This window comes from Ambystoma mexicanum, chromosome 6q (genome assembly GCF_040938575.1).
Source record: "Ambystoma mexicanum isolate Mex_15411 chromosome 6q, UKY_AmexF1_1, whole genome shotgun sequence".
Taxonomy (NCBI): domain Eukaryota; kingdom Metazoa; phylum Chordata; class Amphibia; order Caudata; family Ambystomatidae; genus Ambystoma; species Ambystoma mexicanum.
In genome coordinates this window covers 199,099,753-199,111,919 of record NC_090937.1, presented here as the reverse complement: position 1 = coordinate 199,111,919, position 12,167 = coordinate 199,099,753, and the positions used below count along the sequence as shown (strand labels likewise).

Genomic DNA, 12,167 nt, shown 5'->3' with positions numbered 1-12,167 from the left:
CACTCAAACGCCTCACCAAGTTAGCTGGAGGGCCTGTGCAGATGCTTCCCCAATTACCAGTTCTCATCCAGTGTAATGACATGACTGTGAAGATACCTGTCAGCATACAAAGTGAGGTGCCAGGAAGGGTTCTGCTGGGTAATGACTTGAAAACTCTTGGAGTAGTGTCACATACCCCCAGACCTCCTAGTAAAAGGTTACAGGAGCTCACCAGACCTGCAAGGGAGAGAACCATGAGAGGTACTCCCAAGGAGATGATGAAGAAAGAGATCACTCCTACTCCACTGGAGATGTCAGCTGCTGGATCTAAGAAACTAGAAGAAAAAGGGAAACCTAAAACTTCTAAAAAGAACCTCACAGCCAGCACTCCAGTGCAGCCAACAAGGACTTCTAGGTTGTCCAAAGTTACACCAGTAACTCTCCCTCCAGTTGAGGCTGAGAGGGAGGTACAACCCTGTGTGGTTAAACTAGACTCTGAAGAAGAGCTAGTGGAAGGCCAGGAACTCATTGGAGATCTGGATCCTGTTGACCATCCTGAGCTGCAGTCTTTACTGGCAGAAGGTAGACCCAACAGGGCAGACTTCAGTAAGGGACAGAGAGAATGTCCAACTCTGGAAGGTCTTCGCCACCAGGCAGATGCTCAGACTGAATGGCAAGAGCCTGGGAAATATAGGTTACACTGGGAAGATGGCCTCTTCTACAGTGAACCAACAGAGTCTGCACCTGGGGACAACAAACGACTTGTAGTACCCCAAGAGAACAGACCACAGTTCTTGTAGTTAGCCCATGAGATTCCTTTGGCTGGTCACTTGAGTTTCAAGAAGACTAAGGAAAGGCTCTCACTCTACTTTTATTGGCCAAAGATGGGGGCTGAAGTAGATAAGTACTGCAGGAGCTGCCACACCTGCCAGACTTCTGGTAAGGTTGGCTCCAAGAATGTGGCACCTTTAGTGCCTCTCCCTGTAGTGGGAGTCCCATTTGAGAGAGTAGGGATTGACATTGTTGGTCCCCTTGATCCTCCAACTTCCTCAGGCAACAGGTTTATACTTGTTGTAGTAGACCATGCTACTAGATACCCTGAGGCAATTCCTATGAGGACTGTTACAGCTCCGGCTGTGGCTAAGGCCCTCCTTGGTATTTTTACCAGGGTTGGGTTTCCTAAGGAAGTAATCTCTGACAGGGGGTCAAATTTTATGTCCCACTACATGAAAGCCATGTGGAAAACCTGCGTAGTTACTTACAAGTTCTCGACCGCATACCACCCTCAGACAAATGGGCTTGTTGAAAGGTCAACAGAACCATGAAGAGTATGATGGGTGCTTTAGAGGACCCCCTTAAAAGAAAGTGGGGCCTTCTACCACCATGCCTGCTCTTTGCTTTTAGAGAAGTCCCTCAGGAGGGAGTAGGTTATTCTCCCTTTGAACGTCTTTATGGTCATCCGGTTAGAGGTCCATTGGCCCTGATCAAGGAGGGGTTGGAGAGTGCTCCTTCCCCCAAGCCAGTCAGAGTGACTGACTATGTGAAAGGTCTCCGAAGGAGACTGTCACAAATGATGGCAGAAGCAAGTGATAACTTGAAAGCTGGACAAGCATTGGTCAAGCACTGGCATGACCAAAAGGCTAACATGGTCGAGTTTACTCAGGACCAACTAGTTCTCGTTATGATTCCAACAAGGCAGAGGGCCTTGCAAGACAAATAGATGGGACCCTTCAAAGTTGTGGGTAAACTTGGAGAGGTCAACTATCTGGTGGACTTGGGCAATCCCAAGGAGGCTCCAACACTCTTCCACACCAACAGACTAAAAGCGTATGTCTCCAGACCTGATTTAGGAGCTATGCTTGTAGCATCATCAGAGGAAGAAGAGAGTGAAGCTCTTCCTGATCTCCTCAGGGGCTTACCTTTAGACGAAAAGATTGAAGGAGTAAATCTCTCTTCAAATCTGACACCTGAGCAACAGGAAGAGTGCAAATCTATGTTGAATCAGTTTGCCTCTCTGTCTCACTTTCACCAGGCTTGACCCCTTGGGGACAGCATGACATACTCACTGGTGACTGTCTGCCAGTCAAAAGCAGAGGATATCGAATGTCAGAAAATGTAAGAACCCACATCAAAGGTGAGGTCAACAAGATGCTTGATCTCGGGGTAATAGAGCCCTCTACTAGTCCATGGTCTAGCCCAGTTGTGTTAGTACCAAAGGCAGGATCTAAAGAACTTAGATTCTGCTTGTATTACAGAGCTCTTAATGCAGTCACTAAGACTGATGCCCACCCTTTGCCAAGGACAGATGAGTTGGTGGATAGACTTGGTGCAGCCAAGTTCCTCAGCACATTTGACTTGACGTCAGGCTATTGGCAAATAGCCCTGACAGACCATGCCAAGGAGAAAACTGCATTTTCTACCCCAGTTGGCTTATACCAGTTTAAGGTTATGCCTTTTGGATTGAAAAATGCACCTGCTACATTTCAAAGGATGGCAAACCAGGTTCTGAATGGGATGGAGGACTTCTGCATGGCATACATGGATGACATAGCAGTGTTCAGCAATTCCTGGGAGGAACATGTGGACCACCTGAGATATGTTTAGCACGCTCTTGGGAAGGCCAATCTGACCATAAAGGCAAGTAAATGCCAGGTTGGACAGAGGAAAGTGGTCTACCTTGGACATGAGGTAGGAGGTGGAAAAATAAGGCCTTTGCCCAGTACGATTGAAGCTGTGCAAAATTGGACAACACCTACTACTCAGTCCCAGGTGAGAGCCTTCTTAGGTCTCACTGGGTATTACAGGAATTTCATTGAGAACTATGGGTCCATAGCTTCTCCACTGAATGTCATCTCCTCTCCAAAATTTCCTAAAAAGGTTAGGTGGAATGAGGAATGCAATCAGGCCTTTGAAACCCTGAAAAAGGCTCTTTGCTTAGCCCCAGTACTCAGAGCTCCTGACTATCACCAAACTTTCATTGTGCAAACAGATGCTTCAAATGTAGCAATAGGTGCAGTCCTCAGTTAACTGGATGGGAAAGGTAGGGAGCAACCCATTTGCTTCATCAGTAGAAAACTGAAGGATCCTGAAACAATGTGGGCAACCATTGAACAAGAGTGTTTTGCTATTGTGTGGGCTCTGAACAAGTTTAGGCCATACTTGTATGGTTCTACTTTTGTCATTCAGACTGACCACCAACCCTTGAGATGGTTAATGCATATAAAAGGGGAAACCCCAAAACTATTGAGATGGTCAATCTGCCTGCAAGGGTTTGATTTCACCATTGAGCACAGGTCAGGGTGTCACCACCAACATGCTGATGGTCTCTCTAGGATGTATGTTATTGACTAGAGGTATGAGATTCATTCAGGAGTGGATTAAATCCTCCTGTCCCTTAGTCTGGTAGTCTGGGGGGGGGGGCAAGTGTTAGGGAGAATTCTCTCTTTAGGCTGAATTGCCTAACCTAGTGAGTCCCCCAGCAGCTTTGCTGGATTTCTGGAGTTTGTTTTTTTCTCCTGCCAAGAGTGAGACTCTTTTTCTCCCACTCTTGGACATGATTTATGGTGTTCCTTTGACTGTTGATGTGTTTTATGGGCTTTGGGGTCCTTTACTCCATAGGGTCTTGTGTGTTTTTTCCATGTGTGTTACACAGCACCCTCCGTGCAGTAACACAGGGGTGTCATAGTGACACCTCACCATAGACTCCATACCCTGGGACTGACTACTGTCTCCCAGGGCATGTAAAGTCACCATTGGCTTTACTAGTCCCAAATTATTAACAGAAACCCGTACAAACCATCATATTGTGGACGTACTGATCGGGGGATTCGATTTCCCCGGGGTCTGTTAGTCGAGGGGGCACGTCTCCGTCCCCCCTGATCGAGTTTTGGCTGGTGGCAGTGGAAACTACTTTTTATATTCGACCGCGAATACATTCCTATGGGATTTTCCCATTGTTCGAGGCTACCATCTTTAATTATTTAATTCTCATAGCCTCGAACATACCGCCGGTTTATTTATTTAATATTAATTTGCCGGTTGGTATTTGTTGCCAGGACTCGATTCTAAAATGGCGTTTGCGTTTTCTTCTGTGACTGCAACCCAAGTTGAGCCCATTGTTCTACCTTTTGGCGGGCTTCTCCACAGAAGCCTCCAAAAGTGGTGCCACTCTGTCTGGGTACCACAGGGGGTGTAGGAGGGGGTTTAGGCACCCTGGACTGAGTTACCTTGGTAACTCAAGTCGCACTCTTGTGTGATTGGCCCAAGTGGTGAGCCGGCCGGCTCACCACTTAGCATGTTTGATTGACAGCTAGGCTGAGTGAATGGGGCTGTGCTGCATAAAAGCAGGGCTTTGGGGACTGGAACTTCAGAAGTCGCCACAGGACCTGAGAATCCGACGAGGGAGAAGCTGAGCCGACCTACCACAACGACACCACCGGTGGAGCCCTGCGGAACGGACTCGCCACTTCCCGATGACAGAGATGATCTCCCGGCGGGAGAGGCTTCTTCCCCTGACTGGTGGGCACAACCAGTTTAACTTCTTCTCTTCGCACCCCAGACCGGCTTGTGGTCGAATTGCCCGTGCCAAGCACCCCGGCAACCGGATAGCCACTTACAACTGGACCGCGAATAAACGGACCGCTCCTTTTACCTGAGAACTCTGCGGCTGGTTTCTTCCCTGGCAGTGCAACGGACTCCTGTCTTGCTCCCCGACGAGATCCTCTCTTTCCCCGGACGAAGCACCGACTTGCATCCGCTGCCAGGAACAACTGCCCCCGCTGGAGTATTCTCACCACTTTAAGGTACCGTGTCCGCCAGGCCTCCCTTTCTAAAGATTGCTACAAGGTAATAATAACCCCTTAACCTTCTGGACTGGGCTGGCCGCCTTGACCCTCCAACTGGTCCCTTTCTTTTGGTCCAACTCTTTTTGAACCTTTGCAAAACTCTTGTGCACTTCAACCGTGTGACCTTGGACACCTTTCGTTCTGATCCTCTTAAAGTGGATCCGGCCTACTGAACTCCAACTTCACGGTTTTATTCGCCTTCCTCTCTTGCTTTGATTTTACAAAAGTGTTGGGATCTGTTTCATATTATTCTCTGATTTTCTCTCCCTTTTAAAACAAATTATTAGAGTTCCATCTACGTTAAGCGCTCACCGCTGTCTGAAAATAAGGGGGGGCTTTACTTAAGACTTGTCTAATATTCTTCTAAGGGAGTGTATATCTTTTAGTGACCGTGTTTTTGAATTGCTTACTATTAGTGCCTGTGTGTTTTTCTAGATGTGGTTTTAAATAAATAATTATATCTCTTTTACACCAAGCTCTGGTCAGTGTTTACTTGTTCTACTGTGTTCTTTTGACCTATTGTGAATACTCTGTATACTGCCTAACTCTTCTTGAGGGACGTCTGACTGCTCAGCCACAGCTACCAAGTGAATCTGTGTGGTACAGACTGCTACCAAGTGGGTTTACTGCCAAACACCTGTAGTCTTAAATCTTTTGCAGTGGTCCCAGAGGGAACTGCACAGGTTTCTGCCTAACAGTCTGCCCCAAGGCGTGCTTGCTAGTAGTTTTCTCAAGGACGAAACAAGCTAGACATGCAAGTAAACTGAAAGATCCGGCATACATCCTGGCGAAGCGCAGGATAGCAATGGGGTGGAAAGCTAGTCATGGTCCAGTGGTGGGCGTATGTTTGAGGGACCTCCCTAAATGGGCACTTGCAGAAACAGCAGTGTGATAAGAGGCATCCCGTCGGGGCCAGGAGGAGCAAAATATGGATTTAGTGGCCTGGAAAGAGTTGATACAGGAAGTGGCCTGGAAAGAGTTGATACAGGAACTGGCTCCCCTTAAATGTGATGATACCCAAACTGGGACACATACACCATCACAATCTGCGGGATAGAGTCACGGTGGGATGTTCAATTACTTAGAATGTATCATGGGCAGATATAGAAAGCGGACTAGGCTGGGAGGAGAGAGGGAAGTGGGTGGGAGGGAGTTGGGAACAGGGGAACGATATGATGTATCATTAAATATGCTTCAAAAGTAAAAACAAATAACGTAAGTTGTAATATTCGCAAAATCTTGGAAATACTTGCATGTTCCAAAACCTCTTCCCAAACAACACAGTGATATAATTTTCTCATCTGATTAGGACAAATCCAAACAAACATTTGTTGACCAGGAAACAAAGTATGGAAAACAGTAGTTAAAACAGAAGCAGTGATATCAGAGAGGTGGCAACTTCGTAGAGACACTAGGCAGGGATGCCCGTGGTCTCCTATGCTGTATATTCTAGCCCTAGAACCCCTGGCCATATACCTGAGGCAACAGTACGACCCGATAGGCATCGCTGTAAAGGGGAACCACATTTAATCTCTTTGTATGCAGGTGACATGTTGTATTTACGGCACCCGGAAGAAAACCCCCAGTACATTCTGGAAGTGATGGAGAGATATGCAAGGCTGTCTGGTATAGCCGTGAACCCCCATAAATCCAGTATATTTACACTGGGCAGGTACAAAGGAATCCCGTTAGAACAGCTACCGGTGCTACAGATACCATGGGAGGTTAGCACGTTTCGATATCTTGGGATAGATATATACCATACGGTGGAAGAGGAACACCAGTATAATACATAGGAAGCTATCAAGAAAATTGAAAATAGCATGAAGTTCTGGGTGAGGCTACCATTGGCGATGATAGGGCGAGGGGCAATGTTGAAAATGGTGGTCCTACCAAAACTCTTGCATTATTTTGGGAACATCCCATACCTGATAACAAGGCGGTTCTTTGCTAGGATAGATGGCATGTGCAGGGATTTCCTTTGGCATGGGACGAGGAATAGAGTGGCCCTTTGGAAGCTACACAACTCGCATGAGAAAGGGGGCATAAAACTGCCAAAATATGAAATGTATTACATAGCAAGCCAGCTGCAATGTGTAGCTAAATGGCTCTCTGAAGAGTCAACCTCGGAGTCCAGGCTGTTACGACAGGACTGTGCCCCATACTTCCTAAAGGAAATGATGTGGCTGCCTAAGCCAGACATGGAAGGGCGTCCAAAGATGATGATACTTGGGTGGAAGATGTGGCGCAGGGCCTGCCAGTTGATGGAGAATCCATTCCCGTGTTCGCCGCAGGTACCACTAGTGGCGCTGGCCGGTGAAGAAAAGCAACTAAGGATGCTGATTTGGAAACACTGGGAACCGGTGGGGATAGCAACAATGGGCGATATATGGCAGGAGGGGAATAGAAGGGACTTTGCAGTGTTGGAGGAAGAAACCGGGTTACACGGGGGCCAGTATATCACATACCATAGGGTGGTGCGAAGAATCAAGGAGACAATGTCCTAAGTAGTACTAGAAGAAGAACCAGACACCACCATAGATACAATATATGACATAGCAGAGGGGGGACATGAGATATCTAGAATATATGAGCTGATGATGTCCAAGGTGGGGAAGGAAGTGGCACAACTGAGATGGGACTGGAAAGAGGAAGTGGGAGCCCCAATGAGTGATGGGATGTGGAAACGAGCCCAAGGGTACCACAAAAAAGTGTCGAGGAATGCAAGACTACAACAGATACAATTATATGTAACCCATAGGGCGTATATGACACTCCAGAGAATAGCCAAATTCAAAAACGCAGAACGACAAGCAAGTCCCAAATGTGATGAGGAAAATGCCGGAATGGTGCATATGTTCTGGTCATGCCCAGTCATTGAGCGATTTTCGGGTGAAGTGGCACACAGGCTAGCCGAAAAAGGAATCAAGATTGTGGTGGACACGGTGTGGGCCTGTATGATAGGAGGGTTTCCGAGACCACCTAAACTCAAGCATGTGAGTAACCTAAAGGACCTAGCATATGCACTTGCAAAGAGGAGAATTGCTATGGGGTGGAAGGCATGCCATAGACCACGAAGAGAAGTATGGTGGAAAGATCTACAGAAATGGGCTGAAGCAGAAACTACAGTATGGCAAGTTGCAAGTAATGTCGGGGGGGGGGGAGGCTGAGACCCTGATAGACTGGAAACAACTAATAGAGTTATTTGAGATAATGCGAGACCCAACGGAAACCATGGAAGAAGAAAAACAAGTTACTCTCTTACCTGGTAACGTTCTTTCGATGGGATGGTCCGACGACATATTCCATATCTATGACAGTAATCACCACATCTGCGCTGCTTCAGAAAATCTTTCGGCGTATGCGTCCTGCGCTGATGACGTCAATACGCCGTCCTCGAGGCCCTCCGTCACCAGATGTTATAAGTAGGACGCACAACGCCCATAGCCGCAGTTGTAGTTTTTTCCCAGAACGTGTGGCACCAATCTTCTGCCAGTAGGACCACAGAAAGCCTTGCGAAAACGTAAGCTGCAATCGCATAAGAAATTCTGTAGCGGGGAAGGCAGGGAGGGAGCAGTATGGAATATGTCGTCGGACCATCCCATCGAAAGAACGTTACCAGGTAAGAGAGTAACTTGTTCTTTGAGGGGATTGGGTCCTCCGACGTATTCCATATCTATGACAGACTCCCAAAGCAGTACCAACGTAAGGAGGTGGGAAAAGAATTTAGAATATACAAATTTAGAATGCCCAATCAAATTGCAGAGTAAAGGACCGCCTTGCCAAAGGCCAGATCCTGCCCATGGACAGAATCTAGGGAATAGTGACGTACAAAAGTATGGACCGAAGCCCAAGTGGCTGCATCACAGATGTTGCGAATAGGAACACCCCTCTGCAGGGCAGTAGTGGCAGCCATACCCCTAGTCGAATGGGCCCGTAAGCCTACAGGAGGGTCCTTACCCGCCAGGCGGTAACATTCAGAAATTGCGAAGATAATCCATCTAGACAAAGTCTGCTTAGTCACAGCTTGTCCAAAACACCTTCCAGCGTAATCAATAAAGAGCTGATCGTCCACTCTGACCCGGGACATGCGTGAAATGTAGAAACTCAAAGCCCTCCTAGGATCTAACCTATGGAGCCTCTCCTCGTTCTTACCAGGATGCAGAGGAGGATAAAATGCCGGAAGAACAACCTTCTGGCTTAAATGAAATTCCGACACCACCTTCGGAAGAAAGGAAGGACGAACTCGAAGGACAATCCTGTCCTTATGAAACACAGTGAAGGGTGGGTTAACTGAAAGCGCCTTTAACTCACTCTGCGAGCGGAAGTGACCGCAACTAAAAATACACTTTTAAGGGTTAACAGCCTCAAAGGACAAGAATGTAAAGGCTCAAAAGGAGCACCCATTAGAAACTTGAGAACAAGGTTCAAATCCCAACCGGGCACCTGGAAAGGTGACGGAGGGAACACATTAGTGAGCCCTTTCAGAAACTGAGAAATTAAAGGAATTTAAAATAAGAACACTCCTCAGACGGGCGCTTAAATATGGACAGTGCCGCCAGGTAACCTTTAATGTACCCACTTGCAAGCCCCTGTGGGTTAAGAAAGCAAAAAGAGAACTACAGGAATATCACATGAAAAAGGATCCACATTCTGAACCCTGCACCAGTCGCAGAACTTTCTCCAACCGCAACGGTACAGGGACTTAGTTGCCGGCCGTCTAGCCGAAAGCAACACCTCCATAACGTCTTCAGGGAGGTCCCAATCCTTATACCTCAACCTTTCAGAAGCCAAGCGTGAAGGTTGAGGGATCTGACCTCTGGATGGAGAACTTGATCCCCCTCCCGTGAGAGCAGATTGTCTCGGTAGGGAAGACGACGTGGAGGGCAGATGGACAAGTCGAGAAGGTAAGGGTACCACGTCCTCCTGGCCCATGCCGGAGCAATGAGGATCATCCGTGAACCGAACCTTTGTAACCTCCGCAGCACTTGCGGGATGACGGGGACTGGAGGAAACGCGTACAGCAGTGGGAATGACCACTCCACCACAAACGTGTCTCCTAAGGCTCATCTTGGAGGAAATTCCAGCGAGCAGAACCTTTCGCACTTCCGGTTGACACTGGACGGCGAAGAGATCCACTTGAGGGGTCCCCCAAAGGGTGAAGATCTCCAGGAGAATCTCCTGAGCCAACTCCCACTCGTGAGAGATCGCACTCTGCCTGCTCAGAGCATCCGCCGTCTCGTTTTCGTCTCCGGCCAGATGAACTGCCGAGATTGAAATTCCCTGCTGGATGGCCCAGAACCCGACCCTGCCCCGCCCTTTTTGTTGAGGTAGCGCATGGCCACTGTGTTGTCCGTCAGAATCAGGACATTCTTTCCTCACACAGTCGGCAGAAAAGCCTTCAGGGCAAGCCTGACGGCCCTCACTCCAACAGATTGATATGGATTCTGGACTCCGACGGAGACCAACGACCGCTGTCAGCTCGTTGGTATGAGCTCCCCATGCCGTGAGGGACGCGTCCATCACGATCGTCACCTCCGGCCAATGTACTGGAGCCGCTGAGTTGGCATCAAGTGGGACTTCTTAAATTGAGGGAGAAGCCCAGCCTGTGAAGGGAGCGGCAGGTGATGGAGAGATGATCCAGGACTTGCTCGGGAGAGCGCGCCCTGATCAACCAATCGTCCAGGTAGAGGTAGACGTGAATCCCCCCTTTCCTGTGCTACCATGAGCTTGGTGAAAACCCTCGAGCGGAGGTCAATCCAAACGGCAGGACCCGAAACTGAAAATGCGAGTCGCCAACAGCGAACCTCAGATACTTCTTGTGCTTGGGATGGATCGGCACATGAAAATAAGCGTCCTTGAGGTCGAGAGACACCAACCAGTCCTGAAGTTGAAGGGCCTGGAGGACTTGAGAAAGAGTAACCATCTTGAAATTGTCCTTCCTGAGGAGCTTGTTCAAACCGCGCAAGTCCATGATGGGTCCAATCCTCTGTCTTTCTTTGAAATCAAAAAATAAGGGGAATACCATCCCTTGTTCCTCTCCGCTACAGGCACCAGTTCTATAGCGCCTTTCTCCAGCAGGGATTGAATTTCCTGCGCAAGGAGCTGATCCGGACTCTTCAAAGAGAGGTTCCCTGGTGGATTGTCGTGAGGCCTCTGCCCGAAAGGAAGACAGTAGCCATGGGCTATGATCTCCAGAACGCACACATCTGAAGTAATGGCACGCCATTCTACAAGATGCTGCGCCAGCCTTCCTCCAACCGGAGAAGCATGAGCCTCATGACTGAGCTGAAGCGGCTGCGGCAGTGCCCGAGGGCAAAGAGGCAACTGCTCGCGCGGCTTTGGCACATCGAGTACCTTGTTTTCCACCTCTGGCACTCCTACAGTTGCCCCTTTGACTAACAGCTCCTCTCGATTTACTAAAGGACGAGTAATATTGAAAGGAATCTCCCCTCCATTGCTGTCCCCTAGGACGAAAAGGCGGAGGTTGGCGGACTGCAGCGCCCAACGTCTTCGCTGCAGCTTTGGAGTTCAGCAACCTCTCAAGACTCTCGTCAGCCTTGCTGCCAAAAAGATGTTCACCATCAAAGGGCATGTTGAGGAGCCTGGCTTGCACATCGGGAGCAAACCCCGACTTCCTCAACCACACAAACCTGCGTATCACGGTGCTCGCCACCATGGACCAGCTGACACAGTCTGCCATGTCCAAACCCGACTGAACAGTCTCACACATGGCATCCTTGCCATCCTGAATAATAGCAAGAAAACCATCCAGTTCGTCCCCTTCGGGAATATCTTCAGCCGCTAATGAAATACAGTTCCCGAGAGTGTACGTGAAACGGGACAAGGCCCATACGGAGTTGACCGCCTGAAGAGCCATACCCCCTGAGGAAAACACTTTCTTCGCCTAGCCATCAAAACGCTTGTCGTCTCTATCAGGAGGGATGGTAGGATACGACGCCTGCTTTGCTGGGGCCGTAGCCGCCTGCACCACCAAACTCTCCGGAGTGGGGTGCGTGGTCAAGTAGCAGGGGTCACTACTGGCTGGGCGGTATTTTTGCGGCAAATACTTGCCCACTGCCGGGAGACTCTCTGGAGCAGTCCAAGCCGCTGCTACCCTTCTTTGCAGAGCCATATTGAATGGCAGTACCGGGTCAGTGGGTGGACCTTGGTCGAGGATATCCGTCAGGTCATCCTGCACAAAATCAACTGGGGGCGCCGACCACCGCAAGTAGTCCGTGACCCTCGACATAAGGCGCTGATACGATGACTCGGCATGGGTGCCATGCTCAGGCCTACAGAACTCCACCTCCGGAGGCGTATGTCTCCAGGCCTGAAGTAGGA

General features: G+C 48.9%; 1 protein-coding gene across 5 annotated transcripts in view; it reads right to left on the bottom strand.

The window, feature by feature from the left end:
- KIAA1958 (KIAA1958 ortholog) overlaps positions 1-12,167 on the bottom strand; it is a 962,448-nt gene that overhangs the window by 811,832 nt on the left and 138,449 nt on the right. The window lies entirely within an intron of this gene.